We start from the raw sequence: 27,507 nt of genomic DNA on the forward strand, positions 1-27,507 counted from the left end.
GTGCAGTGGTGTGATCTCGGCTCACTGCAACCTCCACCTCCTGGGTTCAAGCAATTCTCCTGCCTCAGCCTCCAGAGTAGCTGGGACTGTAGGCTAGCACCACCATGCCTGGCTAATTTTTGTATTTTTAGTAGAGACGGAGTTTCACCATCTTGACCAGACTGGTCTCAGAACTCCTGACCTCAGGTGATCTGCCCGCCTTGGCCTCCCAAAGTGCTGGGATTACAGGTGTGAACCACCGTGCCTGGCCTTGTCTAACAATTTCATGATGCATGTTGTTTCTCATTACAATGTGTTCCCTGCCCCTTTATTTCTTTTGCAGAGTCCAATATGAAGAATTGAAAAGAAATGTGATGTCTCAACTTCTCTTTGAGACTGAACCCTAATGCTGTTTTTTTGTTTGTTTGTTTGTTTTTGTTTTATTTTTTTTAAGCCATGAAAACAAAAAGTACCAAAGCTGTGCCAGGTTCTTTTTCATTTGTGTGTGTGTGTGTGTGTGTGTGTGTGTGTGTGTGTGTGTGTGTGTGTGAAATAATAATGAGTGACTTCATATGAGCTTCCAGATTCACTGGTTCTGGCAGATATTTGTACAACTCTTTCAGAAGCTCTCTCCTGACTAGCCGAAGTAGGGCATCCAATCTACAGTTGTGGAAAAACAACATTAGCTGAAATAGATATAACACCCACATTTTTTAATTAGCGTTGTTGCTTTCACCAAATGCTTGTTCAGCTCTTAGTTATCTTTCAAAACCTGCTCAGGCATTGCCTTCTCAAGGAGCTTTCTTTAGCCACACTTCTTACTCCTTCTCTTCCCCTAATGCTTCATTTTTCTTGTACTATTTCTAGACTTTGCATATTTCTACATTGAAACCGTTCTCCGCATTCTGTCTATGTGTCTGCCTCTCCTACTAGTATGCGAATATCTAGAGAGAATAGATGTGATTTTGCTGGTAGCCCTCCACCTAACAATGAATGGCAAAGAGTAGGAGCCAAATAAGTGGACTTTTGCTTGACCTGACCGCAGTCATTTGTATAGAGTGCACCGGCAGCTCCAGAAGCATACTGTCCTCTTGGTGCAGGATATCTGCCATTGATGTTTTATTTATTTTCTGACTCAGAAAGTTTCTTCAAGGCCAGTTCCAATCTATTGTGAAATATCCTTTTTGTGAGCCACTTCCCATTCCATCCCTTAACACAGATATACACATGGCCCAGGCAGAGTGTTTCTTTGTGCGTTCTAGGCAGTGATGGGAAATGAAAATACTACACTGCGTGAATTCTAAAACCAAATTTTTTTTTCTACTGCTTCTTGGATTGAAATTAGGGAGTATTTCACAACCAATGACATCTTACAATTATGATTAGCAGTGTTTTTTTTCGTTTTGAACAGTACCTGAAATAGTATGTCTTATCATTGATGGCATCTTAAGTACTTATAAAAGAAGTCTTACTGGTCGCCAGCCCAGTCCTGCCAGGTTATATGAAAATTTGGGATATGTTTCAAGTGCTACATTAAAAATAAACCAAAACAGAAACAGACTTTGTAGAATAGAGTGAAAGGGTGAACCTTGAAGGATCAGAGGGCAAGGTTCACATGCTATTCATTGTTCTGTCCCTGGCATCTGATCTACTATGCACATGGCACATATTTGTCACTTAAAACACAAAAATAATTGCTAACAGTCTTTGAGTCCTTACTATGCAGAGGTCATGGTGTTTTAAGTACTTTTCATATGTGAGCTCATTTAATTCTCAGGACAACTCTTTGAGTGGGTTCCATTATGATTCCATTTTTCAGATGCATAAAGTCCAGCTGAGGATAAATAGGTGACTTGCTCTGAGTCCCATAGGTAGTAAGTAAGTGGCAGAGCTGTGTTGGACCCCAGAGCCATTTGACTTTAAAGACAATGTTCCTATGTTCTGTGCAGCACTTTCTCCCTAATGAATATTTATTTTAAAAAAATGCTATTTCTACTGATTTTGATGGCTATTTGCTTGGGTCCCCCACCCCCAGTTTCCATTAGTCATTAAATGCTTATCTGAGATTAATATTTAGACAAATACTGCTAATTTCTAATAAATAGTTCATTGGAAAATATTTTCCTTATTTAATGTTCATAGACAAAATCCTATCAAAAATAAAAGTCCTAGCCAGGCACAGTGGCCCATGCTTGTAATCCCAGCACTTTGGGAGGCCAAAGCGGGAGGAGTGCTTGACCCCAAGAGTTCAAGACCAGCCTGGGAAATATAGTGAGACTCTGTCTCTACCAAAAAAAAAAAAAAAATTAGCCAGGTTTGGTTGCACACAACTGTAGTCCCAGCTACTTGGGAGGCTGAGGCAGGAGGAGTGCTTAAGCCTAGGAGGTTGAGCTTGCAATGAGCCCTGACCATACCATTGCACTCCAACTTAGGTGTCAGAGCGAGATCCTGTCTCAAAACAAAACAAAAAAACCAACTCTCAAAAAAGCCATTTGTGATTATGATGGTATTGTATCCCACAGAAGAGATATTGTTGGGATAAAATTTTTTATAAGTAGGAAAAAATGCAATCCCTGTTTTGGAGAATTGTCACACTTGAGTTCCCTGTGAGAAAACAAATGAAGTTCAGTGGGCTTTATTAACCTCCTCTGTTGGGGCTGAGATGTGCTTTTCTTCCCAACACTAAGAATCTCAGGCATAATCTTAAGAAGTCACTGATGAAATTGCACTTCAGATATAAAAGATTCTGTTAGACTGCTCACTTTTTTCTCTTTTCATTCATTGCAGAGGGTCAGAACTAGAGGTGGTGGAGTGAACACCATACCAGGCAATGGAAGCAGCACTGGCCTAGACCAAGCTTGAGCATGCACCACCGTCACCTGGAGGGCTTGTTCCAACATGGATGGCTGGACCCACCCCCAGAGTTTCAGATTTATTAGGTCTGTGCTGGGCCCTGAGAATGTTTATTTAAAACAAATTTCTGGATGCTACTGGTTCAGTTGCCACACTCAGACCTGCTGGCCTTGAGCTTGGAAGATGTGGGTTTTATTCCTGGATTCCACAGTTTACTAGCTATCACTTAGAGAATTTTAATTACTTACCTAAGTCTTGGTTTCTTATTTGAAAACTACCTGTTCTACCCATTTTATAAGACTTTTGTAAAGATAAAATAAAAGAATACATATGCAAATTATTGAAAAATCTGTCACTGTTGTTATTGCTAGTATTATTGTGAAAGAAGCTGTAGATTTATGTCATCCCCAGACAAGAGTTGACAGAACGTTTGAGTTGCACAAGGCCTGCTGGAGCACTTCAAAGAATTCCAAATGAATCTTGATTGCATCGTGGAATGTACAGCACTGGGGCCCTGGGGACCATCATGGAACATGAGTGAAGACAAGATAGGTTCTATTGTCCTCCAAACCTGCAGATGTGTGTTCAAATCCTGACTCCACGGGGCTTGACTCTATCCCATCTGGAAAAATGGGAATAAAAGTGCCTACCTTACTGGTTTATTGTGAGGACTATTTGAGATAATGTATTTATAGAACTAGCACAATACATGGCACATAGTGGGCGCTCACCAAATATTAGCTCTTAGTATAGTTATGAAAACTAAACCCAATGGGGAACAAATGCAAGACCATCTTGGTAATACAACTGTATGTATTATGAGGTAGCCAGCTCTCTGAGCCCAAAAGACCATATTTCAGGGCCAGGCACAGTTGCTCACGCCTATAATCCCAGCACTTTGAGAGGCTGAGCTGGGTGGATGACTTGCGGCCAGGAGTTCGAGACTAGCCTGGCCAACATGGCAAAACCCCATCTTTAGTAAAAATGCAAAAACTAGCTGAGTATGGTGGCACACACTTGTGGTTCCAGCTACTCAGGAGGCTGAGGCATGATAATTGCTAGAGGTGGAGGTTGCAGTAAGCTGAGATTGTGCCACTGCACTCCAGCCTGGGTGACAGAGCAAGAAAAAAAAAAAAAGACCATATTCCAATGCTACTGGTCTGAGAGAGCAGTTGGACTCACTGACCTCCCACATTGCTTCCAAATGAGATTCTAATGTCAGCACAAAGCAAATGCATCTAGTCAGTTGCCAGCAACCAGGGCTGTTTTTCCCAGTCTTCCCTTATGACTGACAGCTACACCATTCATTTCTTTGTTATGACCTACCTTGTAATTATTAAGCAACACTTTCTGGAATTCCCTAACAGGCAGAGCACTAACAATAGAAAGATTGAAATTAAATGGAGATCAGTCCACGGAGCTCTTCATTTTCCCTTGGATTATGTGACAGTGGAATCAAGCCTAAACTAGATAATGCATGACAACACAATGAGCTCTGCACTAACAAACTCTGGATAAGCTTCGGCAGTCTACTTTGGGTGGGTGGAAGTTCCAGGCTTGCAAAACTCTGCAGATAATAGAAGCAAAAACTGGAGCACAATTGCTGACCCAGTTGCCAAACCTGATGCCATGTCATGGGGCTGGAATGCAGCTCAGTTCCATGCTGGAAAGACTTTTCTCTTACACTTCGTGCTGATCAGAAGTTATTCACCCAGGCTGCATGTCTTCTTCCACATTACATGAACTAACACTTTGCTCATTCAACTTGACATTACAAGTGATACAGATGGGCAGGGTGTCCTTAAACATGCATGCCTGTTCCTGTGATAGCAAGTGATTGACTCAGCAAAAATGGAAGAGAATTTGCTCAACTTTGATCTTTCTCTTCTTCACTGGGTTTATGCAGGCTAGGTGGGTCACAGGACAGGTAAGGAAATGTGAGAGTGAGGCATTTCAATGTTATCTGATAGAACCAGTTGCCTCTCTTGACATTCCTTGCTAGCAAATATGAAAAATGCAGAATATGCCTAATATGTCATTTTCCCCTAAGAAAGAAGAAGTAAGAGCCCATTATTATTAATTTTTCCAATGGAAATGCTCACTATGATTGCAGGATAATGCATCATCCATTTTGTAGACAACTCATTTTTTCTGATTTGATGTAAACTTTTGACTTTTCTGTCCTTTTCTACCCTGTTACTTCAAATTCTGAGGACTTTTTTCTCACATTCTTTCATGTTTTCAGTCTCTGCAGCACTGACATCCTTTCCATGTAACTCATTGCCAGATTTCCTGGTGACTTCCAGATTCATAATCTTCTGGTGTCTTCCATTTGGATGAGCCCTGTCTCAGCCACTCCCCAGGAGGCCACACCTTATGCTTGGTCACAACTCAGATCGACTCCACTTTCAGGATGGCACATTCGGAAATCCCTTCCTTTTCTGCCTCCCTCTTTCCCTCTTTCTGTTTTGTCTTTCATCTTAATTGAGACCTCTACTGCATGACCTTTACCTGGTCACCTACTCTGACTCTGCATTTGGTTTCATTCTTCTGCATCAGTCTGAACTCACTGGTCCATCTTCAGTTCAGGATCACCCTACAATCCTCTTCTGTGATGTCTCTCAAATCTGTCTTTCCTTCCATTCCTGCAGGTGCTCTCTAAGATGCTTGCAAGGATCTCTCACCCAGTTTCCTTATCTTCCAGTCTGCTCTACTCTAATCTATATTAGTTATCCCTTCTAGGAGGATTATCCTGCTTTTAAAACGCCAAGAAAGCTTTTCCAACTCTTATCCTCCAAACCTCTTCTACTTCTCCCTCCAAGTCTCGCTCCAGCTCTTTCCTCTCCTTTGAAATGCTCTTTCTCATCTCTGCCTGAAAAATACCATCTGTTCTTTCTAAAGACCATCTCCAATAACATTTCCAGATTCCTCAAACTTTACTTGACCCCTTCTTGGTGTTATATGTCCATGCTAGCTATAGTGGTTTATATATTTGTGTTATCTTCTCTGCAGTGTGATCAGTGGAAGATTCATGAGCTCTGGATTTAGAGAGAGATCTGGTTTAAGTTATCAGTATTTACCAGTTGTGTGATCTCGGGCAAGTCACTCCATTTCGCAAAGATGAAATTTCTCCCTCTGTGTAAAGGGATGATGCTATCTATCTCATGGGATTGTTAGGATTAAATGAGGTAAAATGACTGCCATATTAAAGCCACTCAATTAATATCACTTGTCTTTTTCCCCATTCCGTGCATCCTTGAGATATGAGATTATTTCTACTCATTTTATTTCCTTGGAAGGCCAACATTGTTTGGCGCCTAGTAGGCTGTTAATAAATAATTACTGTATTCATATATTCATATCATGTGTCTTTGCTTTCCTGTTAAAAGTTAGCGCTCCAGAGACAATGTATTTTTCATTTGCAGTTCATTTCCTACTTAATTTTGGCAAGTTTAAAGCAGAATATTCTTTATATACTGAGCAAATAGTTAACAGATATATCTAGTGCCAACAATTCTGTCTTGTCTATTGAGAAAGACTAGCGGCTATGTGATCTGTGTCTGGCTTGGAGTTAATTTGGAGTTAAATTGGAGACAATTTTTTTAGTGTGTGTGACAAAAACTCAGTCATAATGGTGATATTTGGGAAGCTTCCTTTTCAGCTTATTGATTCAACATGACCCAATAAGATTGTGGCCAATCATGGTCCTCTCCCAGCTTCAGAGCCAATAGGAAGTGAGCTGGGAGCACTGATTCACATCCTTGTGTGTACGTGTGTGGTGGGGCTTGGTGGGTGGGCAGGGGGGAAATGATTCCTGTTACAAAATCTAGTGATACTACAGTATTCCTGGCTGAAGAAGTGCTTCTTTTAGGAACAACTAAGCTTCAAGCTAGATATATTTGTTTAAAGTATCATGATGTAGATCAATGATTATCGAACTTGGGGTAGTGCAGAGGCTTGGACTCAAATCTCAGTTCCACTACACATCAGTGGTGGAACCTCATGCATGTTACTTGGATCTCTTTCACTTTTAAAAGGCAAGAAGAATACCCACATCACAGATTGTTGTAGGGATCAAAGCCATGCTTATGAATGCACCGTGTAGAGTGCATGGCATATACAGAGAAAGCAATTCACAAACGTTAGCTTTGGAATGCCAAAGTGTATAGAGAACTTCTCATAAAAGAAAGACCTAGTTTACTTTGCAGAAATGCAATAGTATGTATTGTGTTATCGTCATCTGCCTATATGCCTGTGTGATAGTTTTTACTTGTCAACTTGCCTAGGCTATGGTGCTCAGATGTTAGGCCAACATCAGTCTAGAAATGTCTGTGAAGGTATTTTTTAGATATGACTAATAGTTCAATCAGCACACTAAGCAAAGCAGATTACTCTCCATAATGATGGTGAGCTTCATCTAATCAGTTGAAGGCCTTGAAAAGAAAAAAGAAAAAATCTGAGGTCCCCTAAGGAAGGGAGAACCCTGCCTCCAGTCTGTCTTCAGACTAGAACTGCAACATCAGTTCTTCTCTGAGTCTCTAGCCTGATGATCTCTGCAAATTTTGACTTGCCTGCCCCCAAAATTGCATGAGGCAATTCCTTAAAATAAATCCCTATCTACCTATCAATCTATCTATCCTGTTGCCTCTGTTTCTCTAGAGAACCCTAACTAATACAGCCCACCTTGCTCACTGGGTGGTAATTGAATGTCAGAAACTATATCTAACTCATCTTCACATGTCCAGTACCTAGCAAATGTATAATAAATGTTTACGCTTATTGAACTGCAGAGAATAGCAGCTCACATTCAGACACTATCTTATAAAAATGGTACTTACACAGAAGGTTTAATTAATTCATTCCTCTACCTAGTTATTCATCCATCAAACATTTTGAGGGGAGCTTATTCTGTATGACTGTGCTTGACACTGGTGATGCAGAGAGAGAAGACAGAATGCATTCTCACTATTTCATGGTGGAGTGAGGAGATGGTATGAGGAGGGTGAATTGAGACACTGGGAATCTGTTTATCCAGGTGAGACAACAAGACAGCCTGACATAAGGGCGGACACTTGGGAAGGAGAGGAAGGGATGGGTTTAGGAGGTAGAAACAACAGCAGGTGAGAAACAAGGAGTGAGGCATCTCCCATGACTCCCTGGTGTCTGGTTAAGGTGTCTGGGAACACAGAAGAGAGACAGAGTTTCTCTTCACCTTATCTGATCCTAACTTTCCTCAGCATCATACAACACAACCCCCTCATTTTAGGGATATAGATACAGAGGCTGAGAGAGAGCAGGTCTTTTGCCACCACCTTCATAAATCAGGAGCTGGCAGAGTAAGTTTTAGAAGCCAAGTGCATGCTGTTTTGCTGAGTGTCCACTCTGGCCCACATGACGGTGCCTGCCAAGCTCCCTGCACAATGGAAGCAAGGGAAACGAGCTCAAAGAGTCCCTGTTACTTCTGTGTGTTGCAGTTTCACTCTCACAAGCTGTCGCATGGCTGACCAGCCTGCCATGCTCTCTGACGGTCAATCAGGACCTGACCCACCACCAGACTCATTCCACTTGGAGGATGGGTGTAATACCAGGCCTCAGTCCCCCGCCCCTAATCCAGCCATGTTCAGCTGTGAGTTCACCATCATAACTTCCTGAATCTCAAGGGACAGCAATCAGATAATTGCCAGACGGCTAGGCAGTGGGTTGCCATTTTTATATGAAATCACTGCAGACCCTGTGACCAATGGAACTACCATTTTCATGGAGTCCAGCTGAACCCTGCTAACTGCAAATTCAGAACATCTCCAACCATTGTATCCAGTTGATGAAGTTGATGCTCTCCAACCATACCACATTGGTTTGAATCCAAATTCATAGTTTACTTTCCAGGGTCATCCTGAGGATTGGAGGAAGGCACAGGAAATATCAGCCATTATCTTCCATTATCAGATTATTATATCTTTTGTGTTAACATTTATAGCTGTAAAATAGCTTGGAGAGGTTTAAACCATCTCTTAACCCACATTCTTTTGTAATTCTTTTTCAATTTAAAATCAGTGATATCAATGGATTTCAATATTCTACTATTTAATCCCTTGTGTAGATCTGCAAGCTTTCAGTTATTTATTTCACCCTGAGTTTCCAGTTTGGGCAACTAAGAGTTGCCACCATGCACAGGGGACTCACCATGCACATGGGACTTCCACTACGGTAGAAGGTCCTGGTGTGCCTGACTGCCTAGGCAAAGCTCCCCTATGTTTACTTCCAGGGCAAGTGCTTGACATCTGCTGGGCAAGTGCTTGACATCTGCTGGGCAAGTGCTTGACATCTGCTGGGTCATGTGCTCCATGAGGTCAGAGGCTATGGCTGCCATGTCCACCACTCTGTTGCTAGCACTGAATCAGGGCCTGGCACCCAGAAACTGCAGAATAAATATTTATTGAGTGAATGCCTAGAGACTAATCATCAGCGACGTGATCATGTTATTTGTCATTTTCTACAACAAATGATTCTCAAAGGTCAGAAATGAGAAGATGAAAACAGGACCAACGCAGATTAAACAGAGGTATAACATCATTTCCTATTGTCTCTGTCCATCTGAAGTCAAGGTCATACTCACATCTCAGATCTTCATCAGAGTGGTTTTCTCTCTTCTCTTAAAAGAAAGCAGAAGAGTTCTGTGCAGTTAAGAGGTTGAATGAAGAAAGGGAGGGAGGGTTCAGAAGGAAAAGTCCAAACATCCTTTTCCCCATGGAAATAATGATAATAGGAATAACGAGAAGGCTAAAGTATTCACTTTCCGTGTGGCACTGCACTTTATTATTTAATTAATCCTCACAGCAAGCCTATGAGGTAGATAGTATCATGCCCAGTTGTGGGGGAAAAAAGCAGAGGGGGAAATTTAGAAGAATGTAAATAACTTGCCCAAGCTGGTAGGTAGAGAAGCCAGAATTCCACTCCACATCTATCTGAGTCCAGAGTTTAACCACCAACCCTTGGCTGGTTTGAATATTCAAGGGCAGGGTGCAAGTCTCATTCATCTTTGTTTAACTCACAGCACCTGGCCTAAGGTCACATCTGCCACACGGAAACAGCAAATATTAGTTGATTCAAAAGTAGAGCTAGTCAAAGGCCCCGGGAGAGGGTTATTTTACTGGAAAACAGGGCATGCATGAAAGAAAGTATAAAAGCCAACCAAGAGAAAGCACAGTGGACCAAGTGGTCTTATATCCCACCAAAGACAGAAGTTACCCTTAAATGTTTTTGAAATTCATAGCATGAAGTTAAAAAAGTATTTTGAAGTGTCTATACTGTAAAAATGATAAATCACAGGAAACAGCTGGAAGGATCCTGAAGGTCTTTTTACTGACTTGCTCTTTTTACAAGACTGTAGATTCTTAGCTTAGGCCAGCTGGGGTGAGTTCTTGTTGGTATGTGAGTACATGGTTTTCACAAGCAAAGCAAATTTAAGACTCGGTTGTGATAAATTTGTGCTGTGTTTGCACCCCAATCTTCAGGCCACATCTCTATTGTGCTGTCTTAGCCAACTTCTCGTGGGCAGGGCTGTCAAGTCAACTCCCAAACTTGGTGGGTTGTCCCCTCTATCAGCCTCCTTCAGAATGTTCGTGGTGGCACCTCTAGATCCTTCTCAGAATGCTGTCTCATTTCTTTCCTGATAGTTAAAGAAAACTTAAGAAAGTGAAAGCTTACATGAGAAAATGAGTAAGCACTTTTAAAACAGAACTATTAAGCTCACTTTCAAAGTTGCTAAAGTTAGCCCTTTTTAGACACCTTTAAATCCCTAGTGCCCAGACAAATCGAATACCTAACAGGGTTTGCTTCCACTGCGGTCTACAAGGATACTTTAAAAAAGACTGTCCAAATAGAAATAAGCTGCCCCTCCTCCATGCCCCTTATGTCAAGGCAATCACTGTAAGGTCCACTGTCCCAGGGGACAAAGGTCCTCTGAGTCAGAAGCCACCTAACCAGATGATCCAGCAGCAGGACTGAGGGTGCCCGGGGCAAATGCCAGCCCACCACCCTCATAGAGCCCTGGGTATCCTTGACCATTGAGGACCAGGAGGTTAACTTTCTCCTGGACACTGGCGTGGCCTTCTCAGTCTTACTCTCCTGTCCTGGACAACTGCCCATCAGATCTGTCTCTAGCCGAGGGGTCCTAGGACAGCCAGTCACTAGATACTTCTCCCATCCATTAAGTTGTGACTGGGGAACTTTACTCTTTTCACATGCTTTTCTAATTATGCCTGAAAGCCCCACTCCCTTGTTAGGGAGAGACATTCTAGCAAAAGCAAGGGGCCATAATACACCTGAACATAGAAGAAAGAACACCTGTTTGTTGTCCCCTGCTTGAGGAAGGAATTAATCCTGAAGTCTGGGCAACAGAAGGACAATATGAATGAGCAAAGAATGCCCATCCTGTTCAAGTTAAACTAAAGGATTCCACCTCCTTTCCCTACCAAAGCAGTACCCCCTTAGACCCGAGGCCCAACAATGACTCCAAAAGATTGGTAAGGACCTAAAAGCCCAAGGCCTAGTAAAACCATGCAATAGCCCCTGCAATATTCCAATTTTAGGAATACAGAAACCCAACAGACAGTGGAGGTTAGTGCAAGATCTCAGGATTATCAGTGAGGTCGTTGTCCCTCTATACCCAGCTGTACCTAACCCTTATACTCTGCTTTCCCAAATACCAGGGGAAGCAGAGTGGTTTACAGTCCTGGACCTTAAGGATGCCTTTATCTGCATCCCTGTACATCCTGACTCTTAATTCTTGTTTGCTTTTGAAGATCCTTCGAACTCTATGTCCCAACTCACCTGGACTATTTTACCCCAAGCTTTCAGGGATAGCTCCCATATATTTGGCCAGGCATTAGCCCAAGACTTGAGCCAGTTCTCATACTGGACAGTCTTGTCCTTCAGTACATAGATAATTTACTTCTAGCCACCCATTCAGAAACCTTGTGCCATCAAGCCACCCAAGCTCTTTTAAACTTCCTCGCCACTTGTGGCTACAAGGTTTCCAAACCAAAGGCTCAGCTCTGCTTACAGCAGGTTGAATACTTAGAGTTAAAATTATCCAAAGTCACCAGGGCCCTCAGTGAGGAATGTATCCAGCCTATACTGGCTTATCCTTATCCCAAAACTGTAAAGCAACTAAGAGGGTTCCTTGGCATAACAGGTCTCTGCCCAATATGGATTCCCAGGCACGGCGAAATAGCCAGACCATTATATACACTAATTAAGGAAACTCAGAAAGCCAATACCCATTTAGTAAGATGGACATCTGAAATGAAAGTGGCTTTCCAGGCCCTAAAGAAGACCCTAACTCAAGCCCCAGGGTTAAGCTTGCCAACGCGGCAAGACTTTTCTTTATATGTCACAGAGAAAACAGAAATAGCTCTAGGAGTCCTTACACAGGTCCAAGGGACCAGCTTGCAACCCATGGCATACCTGAGTAAGGAAGCTGATGTAGTGGCAAAGAGTTGGCCTCATTGTTTATGGGTAGTGGTGGCAGTAGCAGTCTTAGTATCTGAAGCAGTTAAAATGATACAAGGAAGAGATCTTACTGTGTGGACATCTCATGATGTAAACTGCATACTCACTGCTAAAGGAGACTTGTGGCTGTCAGACAACTGTTTTACTTAAATATCAGGCTCTATTAATTGAAGGGCCAGTGCTGCGACTGCGTACTTATGCAGTACTTATGCAACTCTTAACCCAGCATGTTTGTTCCAGACAATGAAGAAAAGATAGAACATAACTGTCAATAGGTGATTGCTCAAATCTATGCCACTCAAAGGGACCTTCTAGAGGTTCCCTTGACTGATCCCGGTCTCAACTTATATACTGATGGAAGTTTCTTTGTAGAAAAAGGACTTCAAAAAGCCGGGTATGCAGTGGTCAGTGATAACTTGAAAGTAATCCCCTCGCTCCAGGAACTAGCGTTCAGCTGGCAGAACTAATAACACTCACTCGGGCACTAGAATTAGGAGAAGGAAAAACGGTATATACACATATATATATATATATATATACACACACAGACTCTAAGTATGCTCACCTAGTCCTCCATGCCCATACAGCAATATGGAGAGAAAGGCAATTCCCAACTTATGAGGGAACACTTATCAAACATCAATAAACCATTAGGAGATTATTATTAGCTGTACAGAAACCTAAAGAGGTGGCAGTCTTACTCTGCTGGGGTCATCAGAAAGGAAAGGAAAGGGAAATAGAAGGGAACCGCCAAGCGGATATTGAAGCCAAAAGAGCCACAAGGCAGGACCCTCCAGTAGAAATGCTTATAGAAGGACCCCTAGTATGGGGTAATCCCCTCTGGGAAACCAAGCCCCAGTACTTAGCAGGAGAAATAGAAAGGGGAACCTCACGAGGACATAGTTTCCTCCCCTCAGGATGGCTAGCCACCAAAGAAGGAAAAATACTTTTGCCTGCAGCTAACCAATGGAAATTACTTAAAACCCTTCACCAGACCTTTCTCTTAGGCATTGACAGCACCCATCAGATGGCCAAATCATTATTTACTGGACCAGGCCTTTTCAAAACTATTAAGCAGATACTCACGGCCTGTGAAGTGTGCCAAAGAAATAATCCCCTGCACTGCAGGCCATACATTTCAATCCCTGTATCTTTAACCTCCTTGCTAAGTTTGTCTCTTCCAGAATCAATGCTGTAAAACAACAAATTATTCTTCAAATGGAGCCCCAGATGCAGTCTATGACTAAGATCTACCACGGACTCCTGAACTGGCCTGCTAGCCCATGCTCCAATGTTGATGACATTGAAGAAACCCCTCCCAAGGAAATCTCAACTGCATGACCCCTACTACACCCCAATTCAGCAGGAAGCAGTTAGAGCAGTCGTCAGCCAACCTCCCCAACAGCTCTTGGGTTTTCCTGTTGAGAGCGGGGACTGAGAGACAGGACTAGCTGGATTTCCTAGGCCGACTAAGAATCCCTAAGCCTAACTGGGAAGGTGATCACATCCACCTTCAAACATGGGGCTTGCAACTTAGCTCACATCTGACCAATAAGGTAGTAAAAAGAGCTCACTAAAAAGCTAACTAGGCAAAAACAGGAGGTAAAGAAATAGCCAATCATCTATCACCTGAGAGCACAGGGGGAGGGACAAGGATCGGGATATAAACCCAGGCATTAAAGCCGGCAATGGTGACCCCCTTTGGGTCCCCTCTCTTTGTATGAGACCTCTGTTTTCACTCTATTAAATCTTGCAACTGCCAAAAAAAAAAATTCCTAGTGCCCAGAACTGTATATTTACTGTATATTTATTGCTTGAATGCGTGTGTGAATGAATCTCCACTATTTCTTTAGAGGATCCTATGTGCAACATGTCATGGTGATGACTACATCCCCACTGATCAGAATAAGAGAAGTTGGCTTAAATTCTGATATGCAGGATTGGGGATAGATAATGAAGAACCTGACATTCATTCTTATACATAATTACATGGGTCTCAAGGAAAGGGTGCAATGAATTTCAAAAACAATTCAATATTCACAACTTCTTGATAAAAGGTGTGTTAGATAGCATTTACTTCAGGGAAGAAGAATTAATAGTCCTCCAAATACACTTGGATAACCTCACCTCAGACTAAATATATTCCAAACCATTACATTAGCCTGAAGATTTTCTTGTTCCCCACATCTTCATTTTTCTGTTAATTGTGATTCCATTCCCTTTTCACTAGGCTTTAAACACAGCTGTCAGACACAATCACTCTTTGCTTGAATTCATTTAGTTACCAAGACCTACTGATCTTTTTTTAAACAATCTCTATTTTGTCACCCATTCATTCCTTTCCACTCTTAGAACCCAATTTTCTAGATCAGACCTTGTATTCTCAGTCTCTAATATTTCATGGGTAGGTCCAACTTGTCTCCTTGCATACATTTCTCCCTCCAGCAGCTGTTATGAACTGAATTATGTACCTGTCCATCCCTAGATTGATATGTTTAAGCTCTAACCCCATGTGACTGTATTAGGAAACGTGGTGTTTTTGGAGGTAATTGCGGTTCCATGATATCATAAGGATGGGGCCCTAATTTGATAGGACTTGTGTCCTTATAGGAAGAGGATGAGACACTACTCTTTCTCTCTGCTCATACACAGAGAAAAGGCAGCCATCTACAAGTCAGCAAGAGGGCCTCACTAGGATGAGGTTTCCAGCATCTTGATGTGAACTTCTAGCCTCCAGAACAGTGATAAATTAAATTTCTGTGGTTGTAGCCACCTGGTCTGTGGCATTTCATGTCAGTCATAACAGATTAATAAATAGGCTATCTGCCCAGTATTCTCAGAGTTACATGCATAGAACACTAAACTGACTCTATGCTTTACAAATCCCCAAGGCTGCCACTGCCCACCCCCATGACTTGTAAGTCCAAATGCTTTAGCTTGGAACCTGAGGCCACCTCCGTGTCGGCCCATAGTTACCTGCCCAGCCTCTAAGCCTTTATATTGTTTAAGGCAAACATTCTGATCTCATTGTCCTCAAAACCCACATGGCATTTTCTGAAGCCACAGTGAAGCATGATGCCTTTGGGGAACTGCCTGTGGTTGCCATGGCTGCAAGGTGAGTCTGTATCAGAAGATGGCATGATGTGAGAGGAGTCACGTTGCAGACATGGCTCCCTCCTCCCTCTCTTCCTTATTAACAGAGTCCTCACTGAGTTTAGAGAGGAGAGGTGCCCAGATCAGAGGCAAATAATGACGTCTAAGCTGGGGGTCAGCAAACTATTTTTATAAAGGGCCAGGTGAAGGTAAACATTTTGGGCTTTGTGGGTGATATGGTCTCTGCCAACATTTTAGTGGCAATACATAAACAATTGTGTTCCAATAAAACTTTATTTACAAAAGCAATCACTGGACTAGATTTGGCCTGTGGGGCATAGTTTACCACTCCCTGATCTGCCAATCCCAGAGCACTGACATTGTTGATCTTCTGAATCAAGTGTAGAACAACTTTCAGATTTCGTATTATATGAGAGCCAGAAAACTCCATCTTTTAAAGCTCTTTTTAAGCTCTTGTTATTCACAAGGTTTATCTTAGACCAGCAGAATCAGCATCACCTGGGAACTTGTTAGAAATACAGAATCTCAGGCCCCCACCCCAACCTCCTAAATCAGAATGTGCATTTTAATAAGAAGCCCTGGTGATTGGAAGGTTTACTAGAGCTTAAGAAGCACTAGTTGAAGCTACTGCTGATTGAATGTCCTATTACTTGCAGATAAAAGCACCCCTAACTATGGCTGACAGGAACAAGTCATCAATATCTTGTATGCTTTGCTAAGGACTGTGGTTTTGTCCTGAAAGACATTAATGGGCTTTATGTAGGGAATAAAATGATCAGTTTTGGGAGGCATACAACTCATCTCTTTGATGAGATAATAAGCTCCTAAAATTCAGAGTATACTAAAGAAATATCCCTGATATTTATCCTACTTTCCAAGGCCAGCAAAGTAGGTAGACTCTTCACCACTGCCACACCATTGGATGGAAATTCAAAAGCAGCCTCTTCTCTAAGACCTGCTCTCCTGCCCATACCTACTGCCTCAGGCCCCAGGAGGATTCTCTGTTTCTGGCATATCCATGGGGCTTAAAAGTAATTGGAAGGCTGTAACTCCAGCATTGTAATTTGGCGTCTGAGACTGGAAAACTTTAATTTTAGTTACACTTAATACTGCCACCACCTAGCTTGGTTCAATTTATCTTTTGAATATATATTCACCTCTCCGATAAGACTATAGACTACTTTGGCCTAAGCAATCATATTTTAAGATTTTTCATCTCTGCTATAAGGCTTGCAAAGTGCTCTGTATATGACTGCCATGAAAAATATAAAATTTTTTCTTAAAATATAAGCCACCATTTATTGCTTTTCCAAGCTCTTTGAATAATACCTAAATGGGATAAGCATCTTGAATGTGAATATCATTCATCAGCTAAGTTAAGAATAGTAGGGTCAAAAGGATCCAAATAACATCAAATTTTTTGAAAGGCAGGTCTTTTCAAATTGTTTATGGTTAGGTTCTAATACACGCCAGGAATGGTTTGAAAAAGAATTCAGTACAAGCATTTGGTCATATCAAGGCACCACATCTTCCTGTGGTTGGTTTGTGAAGAGCTAAAACCCAAACAAACACCACCTCTTACACAGTCACCCAGAGTGTTAGTACTTACATGGAGAGAGCACGTCATAAACCCTCTAGACAAAATTGTCTCACTTAAACCATACAAGACCCTAGAGTTGGGTAGATTATTATCTTCGCTGATGAAGAAACCAAAGTGCAGAGTATTGATGTCAACTTAGTGAGGATCACACTGGTAGAAATTTGGTGGTGGTAAGAGGGGACAGTTGGAATTCAAACCCAGATAGTTAAGCCCTGAGTCTGTGTTCTGAACCATTAAGCAGTGTCTCCATAAACAGAGCTTTACTATGTCAAAGGTCAAACTCTTACCACCCTATTTTCATCTGCAGGCATCATCAGCTGAGATTTTCATGTGACAAGTAATCTATGTTAAGCCGAGCTATATTGAAAATAAAATGTTAGAAGCCACTTATTTTATAGTCAGGTTCAGTGAGTGACAGTTTCTATGTTTAAAGCCTTACCCCATTATGAGTTAATGGTTTGGTCTATCATGATTAACAGTGGGAAATATCTTTGAAATCAGATTAGAATGTTTTAGTTTTTGTTTTGGCTGTTAGTTATTATAGAAAGTTTTTCTCTGTCATTTCAGAGTCTACAGTAAAGACTATTAAAGGAGTACCTGTAATTATGATCTTACTGATCTATTTAAATTAGAGTTTATTACAAAGCCTATGACCATATCCAAACAATTAAATTAAAGCATGGAACAGTATTTCAATGACTCTAGGGAGCATAGACAGCCAGGTGGGATTATTGAAACCTGAAAGTGGATAGTTTTGTCTCCAGGTGATTCTGATCATCTGTCCTGACATTTAAGAATTTCAACTCTTATTTTCCCCTGGATTGCAATATTGACTCTACCATTTTCTGAATCAATATGATCTTCAAAAATCACAGATCATCTCTAACAAAGGCTCTTTATTCTCCAAGATGTAATAACTACGACTTTGTGTTGAGCAACTTGACACCAAAGGATTACCTTTTATAAGCCTTGAAATTTTGTATTAAATAATTGTTCCTAGAGATTTTTTCCCATTTCTAAAGCCAAGAGGCATTAATTATTTTAAATGGCAGTGAATTCACCAAGGTAATTTTGTAGAGAAAAGCTAGTGGCCCTACTTTAATTTGTTGCTATAGAAATTTCAGTTTTTAATAAAAGGATATATACTGTCTTCCATAGTCAGTCTGTTACCACTAATTATTGTGTATGAGCCCTTTTTATATGGGAGTGCATTTCTTTTGATTGTGTGTGTATATATTGATTGGTTGTACAAAGCTTTTCACTCCTGACATCCCTTTTGGCTTTCTTTCCTTCATTTTTTCTCTTGTCACAAGTCCGTTCATCCAGAAACTCTTTTATCCATCCATTCAATTGCTCAAGCAAGGAATCCAGGAATATCCTCCTCTAAATGCAATCAATAACCAAATCTTACAGATCAGATTTCCAAAATAGAGCTCAAATCTAATTCAATGTATCTTTACCACTCTTCCCCCGGTTCAAGCCATGATAATTTCTCTCTCTACGTGAATGTCCACCCCTGGAGACAGACACAGGGTGTTACTGCTTGGACCACTGCAGCATCCTCTTAATTAAACTCCTCCATCCACTTATGCACCCTCATCCATTCTCCACCCAAAAGTCAAGGTGGAATGTGTCACTCAATTTTTTAAGTCCCCCAAGGCGTCCTGTTGACCTTAGAATAAAATGCATGCAGGGAGGGTCTGGCTGTTCTCTAGCCTCACCGAGGCCTCTCACTGCATCTCAGCCGTACTGACTGACCATTCTGTAGTCTTCTCCTCTACCTTCAATTCTGCTAAGACATCCACCTACCCATTATGGGCTTGACATGTCCTATAGGTCGTAATTCCAATATTTTTTTTTGGTAGACCTTTCTAAACTTATATGCTAAATTCAGTTCCTATGCTCTTCATCCCAGTTCACAGAGTCCTTCCTCATATAGAACCTTTGTGTTTGTGTGTTTATATATTTATCTCTTGTGTTTATATATAATCTCTTTCTCAATAGATTATAACCTCCATGAAGGCAAGGACAATCACTTTTTGGTTGATCGCTTAGCATTGGATCAGGCACATGGTAAGCCCTCAATTATTATTTGTAGAATTAGTAAGTCAATATAATCTGTAACACACAGAATCTCGTGAAATACAAAGTGAAGGTCCCTTTGGAAAACAAAAGTAACAATTCTCAAAGATAAATGTCATAATTCAGAGGCAAGGTTTTGGAGATCAACTACATGTTAATGCAGGATTTGTTTCTGTGAAACGAACCAATAGAAATGGAAATATAACATGTTTGAGAAGCTATGTGGCAAAATTACTCTGAAAAAAGTCAATATAAACATCAATGTCTACCATAAACAACAAACACAAGACAAAATGGTTTTTCCCAATTGCAACTCATCCAATAATCCAGCTTCTTTCAGGCTCCCTGTTGAACAGAAGCAAGTCTGAGATAGCTCCTTTCCCAGAGCTAGGACATGGGATTTTTCCAGAATCGGAAAATTGCCCTACATATCGGGGGGCGGGGCTCTTACAAACATAGTCATTAGAATCAGGACACTGGACGTCTTTCACCCTGGTTACAAGTGTCTATAGCAAAGCAGTTTGACACTTTTCCAAAATGAAGGCTCAAGTTTGAAGTTAATTTTACCTTATTTGCTTACGTATATACAAGTTAGTGGCTAAAAAGCAGAATGTCAACATCCTATAGACCAGTTCGATCCTTTACAACCAACCCAATAAACCTTCCATAGCCTTTGTCAATAATGTTATTTTCAATACAAAGCACATTGTATTTTTATACATATAATCTAATCTGTCCTTTAAGGCAGGCATTATTATACCTATTTTACTGCTTTAGTGGTTGATACCCTAGTGTCTCTCAGCTCCAGACTAAGCTTTTTATACTCAATTTTCTGATGCTGGGCTGAACTCTGACATCCCTGTTATCTCCATGTCGGTTGCCTGTTGGGTTCTGCCCCAAAGGATGCTGAGGAGAGAGTGAAAGGCAGAAGGAGGGAGAAGGGATTTCATCCTCTCTATTTGCTTCCTGTGCATGGCAGTGCCAGGGACTCTTCACCAGGCAGAAGCCTTTGCCCATTCCAGCTTCTTTCTACTGTCCCTGCACCAGCCTCATTGCATCACTCTGGTGCATTGTCCACAGCATCTGGGCAATGCCTCCTCCTCAACAGAGGGGCAATGCAGACCTCGTCTTTGTGCATACTTATTTGCATAATAATAAACACACAGTGAAAACATTGTATTCCCACATCTAGCAGTAATTGGGTTAGCTACCCACTGACTACATATTGAAAAATTGCTGCAATATGACCCTATCTTCACATGAATAAGATAGCTTTACAGAATTTTAAAGTGACATTTCAAACCTCTGAATTTTCCCTACACTATTTATTGTTCAGTTCTATCCATGCTCCTTTCTGTCTGGAATACCTGCCCTTCTCCCAGACCTGGTCCAGACCCCTCAAGGCCAAGCTGCATGTTTTCCTCTGTGAAACCTTTGAGCCCCATGGCTGGCAGAATTAACTGCTCCATCTACTCAACTCCCATTACTCCCTGGATACTCTTCTCAGGGACTTGAGAGACAGAAAACACACACATGAGCTTGGAAATGGCTTGACTTGAATTGATTCTTGGCTTGAATAATTCATTTCCTATGTGAGTATGGGTAAGTTATTTAAGTTTCAGTTCCTTCTTCTGTAAAATGATACTAACTTCTCCCATATTTCTCCCTCCTGCATTTGTGGCATCTCCATTTTTCCAGCTGCTAAAGCCCAAATCCTGGGATTCATCATTGACTCCTCCCTTTGTTTCTCCCTACATCCAATCCAATAGCAAATCCCATTGGCTTCACTTTCAGAACATATCCAGAGTCTCATCACTTCTTACCACATTTACTGCTACCATTTTGATCTGAGGCACAGTCATCTTTGTCTGGATCATTGCTGTAGTCTCATAATTGACCTCCACAATCTTTCTCTATTCCCTTCTGGTATACAGCAACCAGACTGATCACATAAAAATATAAATTTGACCACTTTCCTGTCCAGTGGAAAACCATCTTAGAGTAAAAGCCGAAGTTACTCCAATGACCTATAGAGCCTGTAGGGACAGGTCCCATGTGACTTCAAACTTAGTTCCTGCCACCCTGCTCACTCCACGTGGCCAAACTGGCCTCCTTCCTGTTGCTGGAGCTGCCCAGGTAAACTCATGGCTGAGAACCTCTGCATTTGTGGTTCCCTATGTCTGGAATGATCTTCCTCAAGATAGCTACATATCTTTCTTCCACACCTCCTTCACGTCTTTGCTGAAATGGAACCTTCTCAATCAGATTTTCCCTGAGCATTGTATTTAAAATGGAAACCCATCTATCACCTTTCCATGCTTTATTTTGGATGCTGTAATACTTTTTCTTTTTTAAATCACTGCCATGTGGGAAATTATTTCATTGCAATCAATGGCAGCCTCTGAGTCCACAACTAGGCAAACTCTCCCAGAAGGGATCACAGATCAAATGAAAGTGATGGAATCACATGGTTTATTAAATTGACTCAAAATTTATGCTAGAGAAGTAGGGGAGAGTTAACATGCCTCACACAGCACACAAATGGGTAAAAACTCTAACCAGGAAGATGTTCAGATGTCTGTTTCTTTCTGTACCACACCAGCCTTTACTAGTAGTCACTAGGACCAGCACTCAAGTTACTTTTTTATTTTTTTGAGACCGAGTCTTACTCTGTCCCAGTGCAGTCTCAGCTCACTGCAAACTCCTCCTCCCAGGTTCAAGCGATTCTCCTGCCTCAGTCTCCCAAGTACCTGGGATTACTGGTGGCCACCACCATGCCCAGCTAATTTTTGTATTTTTAGTAGAGACAGGGTTTCACCATGTTGGCCAGGCTGGTCTCGAGCTCCTGACCTCAGATGATCTGCCCACTTTGGCCTCCCAAAGTGCTGGGATTACAGGCATGAGCCACGGTGCCCGGCTCAGCATTAAACTTTTGACCATGGAGTCTCAGCAGATGGAAACAGTATGAGGTTCCAGCACATGGGTGTGGCTGGTGCTTGCCAATTAACCTGCTGAGCAGCCAAGATTCTATTTGGTTTTGGGGGGAAAAGGTCACTCAAGGTCAGAATAAATTTCACAAATGCGTAGCCAAATAAAGAACTCATGAATATCGAGTGTCTCATATATATTACAGTGTTATGAATCCCAGGTATCCTGGCGCTGCCCTTCCTTCCTGTCCCTGTGTGTGTACAGATGCTCCACTTGATCTTTCTAACCTGTTTCTCATGCTGCTAACTGATTTTCCTATACTTAAACATGACTTTCACTTATTTCAGTTGCTTTCTTATGTAGCAGAATTTAATATTCTCAAACAATATTACCAATGTACATTATGGCCTTCTGCCATCTCACATTTTTTACTTACTTTGTTTATTATCTACCTAACGAAAAGTGCCAAGAACACAAGAATTTTCATTTCTTTTCTTCTCCAGTATACCTAGATGTGTATTTAAAAATATAATTATTGAAAAAAATGAAAGAAATTCTGAAAACCATGAGGCCTAAATCAAATATTTGAATTGTACTAGAACAGGAGAGAAAATGACTTGGAGCAGGATGAGAAGATGAAATTGAAAGCCCATGCTACGGTCCCCGCCCTGCTGATGCCAATCTCTTCCCAGGCCCATGGGTGTGGGAGTGCTTAGATGCTCATCCTGAAACTCTGGAGATCACCCATTCTTCTGGAATTGCTCACATTTTCTTTCTATGCTCTCCAAGTAGCTGTTCTTTGGCCCACTTGACTCACAGTCAAACTAGTTTCAATCTTGTACCCTTGAAATATTTGTTTAATGAATGAATATCCTGTTACAGGTTGCCCAGGGACTTCAGAGCCCTGATGAGAATTGATACTTAAATGACATTAGGTAGTTACCCCAATGAGTTTGTGCTCTGTTCAATCTGCAGGGCTTCATTCAACCTGAAGTTGCCCTCTGGAGGGCCCTGGGCACATCCAGGCCTAAGGCTTCACATTAGTCTGCTCAGGCTGCTGTAACAAAAGATCAAAGCCTGGGTGACTTAAACAACAGAAATCTATTTCTCACAGTTCTGGAGGCTGGGAACTCAAAAATCAAGGTGCTGGCTAATTTGGTTCCCAGGTGAGGGCTGTCTTTCTGGCTTGTACACATTTGTCGTCTTGCAATGTGGTCACATGCCTTTCCTTGGTGCATGTTCACAGAGAGAGAGAGATCTCTTTCTTCTCTAATAAGGTCATAAGGCCACCAGTCATACAGGATTAGGGCCCCACCCTTATGTCCTCATTTAACCTTAACTACCTCCTAAAGACCTGTCTCCACATATAGTCACATTGGGAGCTAGGATTTCAATATGTGAATTTTGAAGGGATAAAGTTCAGTCCATAGAAGACCTAATTTCTTCTGCCCAGCACAATATCATTTTCCTTTTTTAATGTTATTATTAACTTTTAAAAGATGTATACATCTCCTATAAAATCCATGTTTTAGTCATTTGGTATTTCTGGCTTGCTTCACTCATTGATTCTACCTACCCAGCCCGTTTAGACATTGAAGTTTTTATTCCATGCCCATTGATTTAATCAGGGACTATATTTTCCAAACTGAAACTCAGGACATACGACATCATCAGTATGATTTTGCTTATGGAAGAGCAGAACAAAAAGCCAGAAATTGGGATTGTCTTGGAATAGTATGGATATGCAGAAAATGATGATAAATAACCAAATTCTCCATATTTGTATGTCAGTGATTGGGAAGAGTATTAATGCAGCTTGAAGCTTGGTGCCACTCAAACCCACCAAAAGTTCTATTTGCCCAGTTAGATGTTTTGATGGTGAGGAGCTTATTGGTGTTGGGCTGTGGAAGATACAAAAGTTGAAGACAGATGCTGTTCTCCATGGCAGAGCTTTGCAAGTTTTCTTTGGCCCATGACGTAGAGCAAGAAATTTTACCTTACAACCCTGCAGACTGTGATCATTCTGATCTATTCTGTTCTATTCTGTTCTGTTCTATTCTATTCTATTCTATTCTTTCTACAGTGGGTGTAGAAACATAATTGGTTTCCAAAACATGAAGCTATTGCTATGTGCATTGGAAGAAAAACAGCTCTTGTGGGCTGAGTCCAATAGGTTTTGGTTTCCTTTCTGTTAAAAAATATTTTGATTAGTATAAAGGTCGTTTTGTTCGTTTATTTTTGTGTTTTAATACATGTAGGTACTAGACTAGTGTCTAGAAATAGTTTCATTCTCTTGGAAACTTATCTGCTGAAACTCTTCTATTCACAGATCAGAGGTTTTGGGAACTGGAAGGAACTGCAGGGGTCAAGTCAGAATATATCGCTTAGGAGTCTTTATGTTGATACTCTGGTGTTTGGATGCAGTGATCTTAAAAACGCAATTCACAAAAATTGTTTCCTTTGGTTTTTGACTCTTCTGAACAGAACTCATCTTCAACTTAGTTTGCTAATTGCCTGTGTACCGTGATCTTGTTCTCCCTTGCAGAGCTCACAGGATGGGTTTTTGTTTTGTTTTGTTTTTAGTTTCCTTGCTGTTTTTCCAGGTCACAGTACCACAGTGGATTGGTGATTGCGGTTTGAGGCCACCTAGAGAATTGTGTGTGTGTGGGTTAACCCAAAGATTTTATTGCACACCTCAAATTGTTCTCTGATGACACCAAGAGCGTCAAAGGGACTGAGGCCGAGTTTGTCAGTGAACGTTCGCCAGGAAAAGCAGGGGTGAAGCTGCTTGTGGGCGAAGATGAATCCCGTGCTGCCATCTATTGGTAATATCATAAAACAGCAATTTTTAATACCACCTGATTTTTAAAAAATTTATTTTGGGGGAACTATAGTTCACTTTCACCTATTCTCCAAATTTGTATTTCCCAAGAAGTCTTGATTTCAAGTGAAGGAATCTGTGGATGGGAATGACCCATCTTTAACCCTAATGAAGTTTGTCTGTAAAGTGAACCAAGGGGACAGGGGAATTCCCACACCGTCTCATTACTGCCCAAGCCAACACACTTCCCTTTGAGGATGGTTTGAGGGAAGGAGGGACTGTCTGCTTGTCAGAGGGATTTCAAAGAACACACTGTTCTCATCCTTCAGATCTTGCCGATTGCTTCATGGGCTGCCCGAGATTACCATATGTTTTGTGCAAATGGTGGCTTCAAAACAAAACAGAATAGACCCTCTCTGTTTTGAAGCCTGTTGATTCTAAATGCTACACCATAGCAAATAGTTCTCTGGGTTTATTTATTAGCAAAGGAAGCCAGACATCAAAGACCAACCACTTCCATTTTAAAAAGATCCCTGTTCATTAAAAATAAAAATAAAGGAGGCTGGAGTGCAGTGGCGTGATCATGACTCATTGCAACCTTGACTTCGGGGGCTCAAGTGATCCTCCCGCTGCAGCCTCCACTCCTGGTTAGTTTTTTGTATTTTTTGTAGAAAAAAAGTCTCGCTTTTTTGCCCAGGCTGGCCTCTAACTCCTGAATTCAAGCGATCCTCCTGCTGCAGGCTCCCAAAGTGTTGGGATTACGGGCATATGCCACTGAACCCAGCCTACTATCTTTATTTTATAGAAAGAAAAGAATGGAGGAAACTGAGGCTTGGAGACAATGGTTTCACCCAAATATCAGTGGTGTGGAGGCAGAAAAACCTATTGTTAACAAGAGGAGTTGATGGCAGTATTTTGGCAAGTCCTAGTAAAAGTAACCCTGGAGACTTCACATGTTCCATTAGAAGAAATGGAGCTGTCACCCACATCAAGATTCAGAACACTGGTAATTACCAGGACCCGTACGGAGGGAAGAAGTTTGAGACTTTGGCTGAGTTGGTCCAGTATTACATGGAACATCACAGGCAATTAAAAGAGAAGAATGGAGATATTATTGAGCTTAAATATCCTCTGAACTATGTAGATCCTACCTCTGAAAGATGGTTTCACTGACACCTGTTTGGGAAAGAAGCAGAGAAATTATTAACTGAAAAAGGAAAACATGGTACCTTTCTTATACTAGAGAGCCAGAGCCACCCTGGAGATTTTGTTCTGTGTGCACCGGTGATGACAAAAGGGAGAGCAATGACGGCAAGTCTAAAGTGACCCACGTCATGATTCGCTGTCAGGAACCGAAATACGATGGTGGTGGAGGAGAACGGTTTGATTCTTTGACGGATCTTGTGAAACGTTACAAGAAGAATCTTATGCTGGAAACACTGGGTACAGTCCTATGACTCAAGCAGCCCCTTAACATGACTTGTATAAATGTTGCTGAAACAGAAAGCAGAGTTTGAGAACTAAGCACATTAGCTGAGACCACAGATAAAGTCCAACAAGGCTTTTGGGAAGAATTTGAGACCCTACAACAACAGGAGTGCAAACTTCTCTACAGCCGAAAAGAGGGTCAAAGGCAAGAAAACAAATATTAAATTGGTATAAAAACATCCTGCCCTTTGATCATGCCAGGGTTGTCCTACGTGATGGTGATCCCAATGAGCCTATTTCGGGTTACATCAATGCAAATATCATCATGCCTGAATATGAAACCAAGTGCAAAAATTCAAAGCCCAGAAAGAGTTGCATTGCCACACAAGGCTGCCTGCAAAACATGGTGAACGACTTTTGCTGGATGGTGTTCCAAGCAAACTCCCAAGTGATTGTCATGACAATGAAAGAAGTGGAGAGAAGAAAGAGTAAATGTGTCAAATACCGTTCTGATGAGTATGCTCTACAAGAAAATGGGATCATGCGTGTTAGGAACGTCAAAGAAAGTGCCGCTTATGACTATACGCTAAGAGAACTTAAATTTTCGAAGGTTGGACAAGCTCTACTCCAGGGGAATATGCAGAGAATGGTGTGACAATACCGCTTTTGGACTTGGCTGGACCACGGAGTGCTCAGTGACCCCGAGGGCATGCTGGACTTCCTGGAGGAGGTGCACCATAAGCAGGAGAGCATCATGGATGCAGGGCCGGTTGTAGTCCACTGCAGTGCTGGAACTGGCCATACAGGGACGTTCACTGTGATTAATAGTCTTATTGAAATCACCAGAGAGAAAGGTGTTGACTAGCAACACTGACGTTCCCAAAACCATCCACATGATGCAGTCTCAGAGGCCAGGGATGGCCCAGACAGAAGCACAGTACCCATTTATCTATATGGCAGTGCAGCATTATATTGAGACACGACAGCACAGGATTGAAGAAGAGCAGAAAAGCAAGAGGAAAGGGTACGAATATACAAATACTAAGTATTCTCTAGTGGACCACAGACAAGTGGAGCTCAGAGCCCCCTCCTGCCTTGCACTCCAGTGCCACCATGTGCAGAAATGAGAGAAGACAATGCTGGAGTCTATGAAAACATGGGCCTGATGCAACAGAAAAGTTTCACATGA

General features: G+C 41.6%; 1 long non-coding RNA gene and 1 pseudogene across 1 annotated transcript in view; both read left to right on the forward strand.

The window, feature by feature from the left end:
- Window positions 1-3,180, forward strand: part of LOC105526164 — a 9,880-nt gene extending 6,700 nt beyond the window's left edge. Inside the window, exons 2-3 of the long non-coding RNA XR_001004034.1 lie at window positions 2,122-2,155; window positions 2,767-3,180. This is a non-coding gene — a long non-coding RNA (uncharacterized LOC105526164). The remainder of the gene's footprint in view (window positions 1-2,121; window positions 2,156-2,766) is intronic.
- A 5,043-nt stretch (window positions 3,181-8,223) lies between these two features.
- LOC105526243 lies at window positions 8,224-27,507 on the forward strand (annotated as a pseudogene).

The sequence above is a fragment of the Colobus angolensis genome, unplaced genomic scaffold (assembly GCF_000951035.1).
Source record: "Colobus angolensis palliatus isolate OR3802 unplaced genomic scaffold, Cang.pa_1.0 Scaffold58, whole genome shotgun sequence".
Taxonomy (NCBI): Eukaryota; Metazoa; Chordata; class Mammalia; order Primates; family Cercopithecidae; genus Colobus; species Colobus angolensis.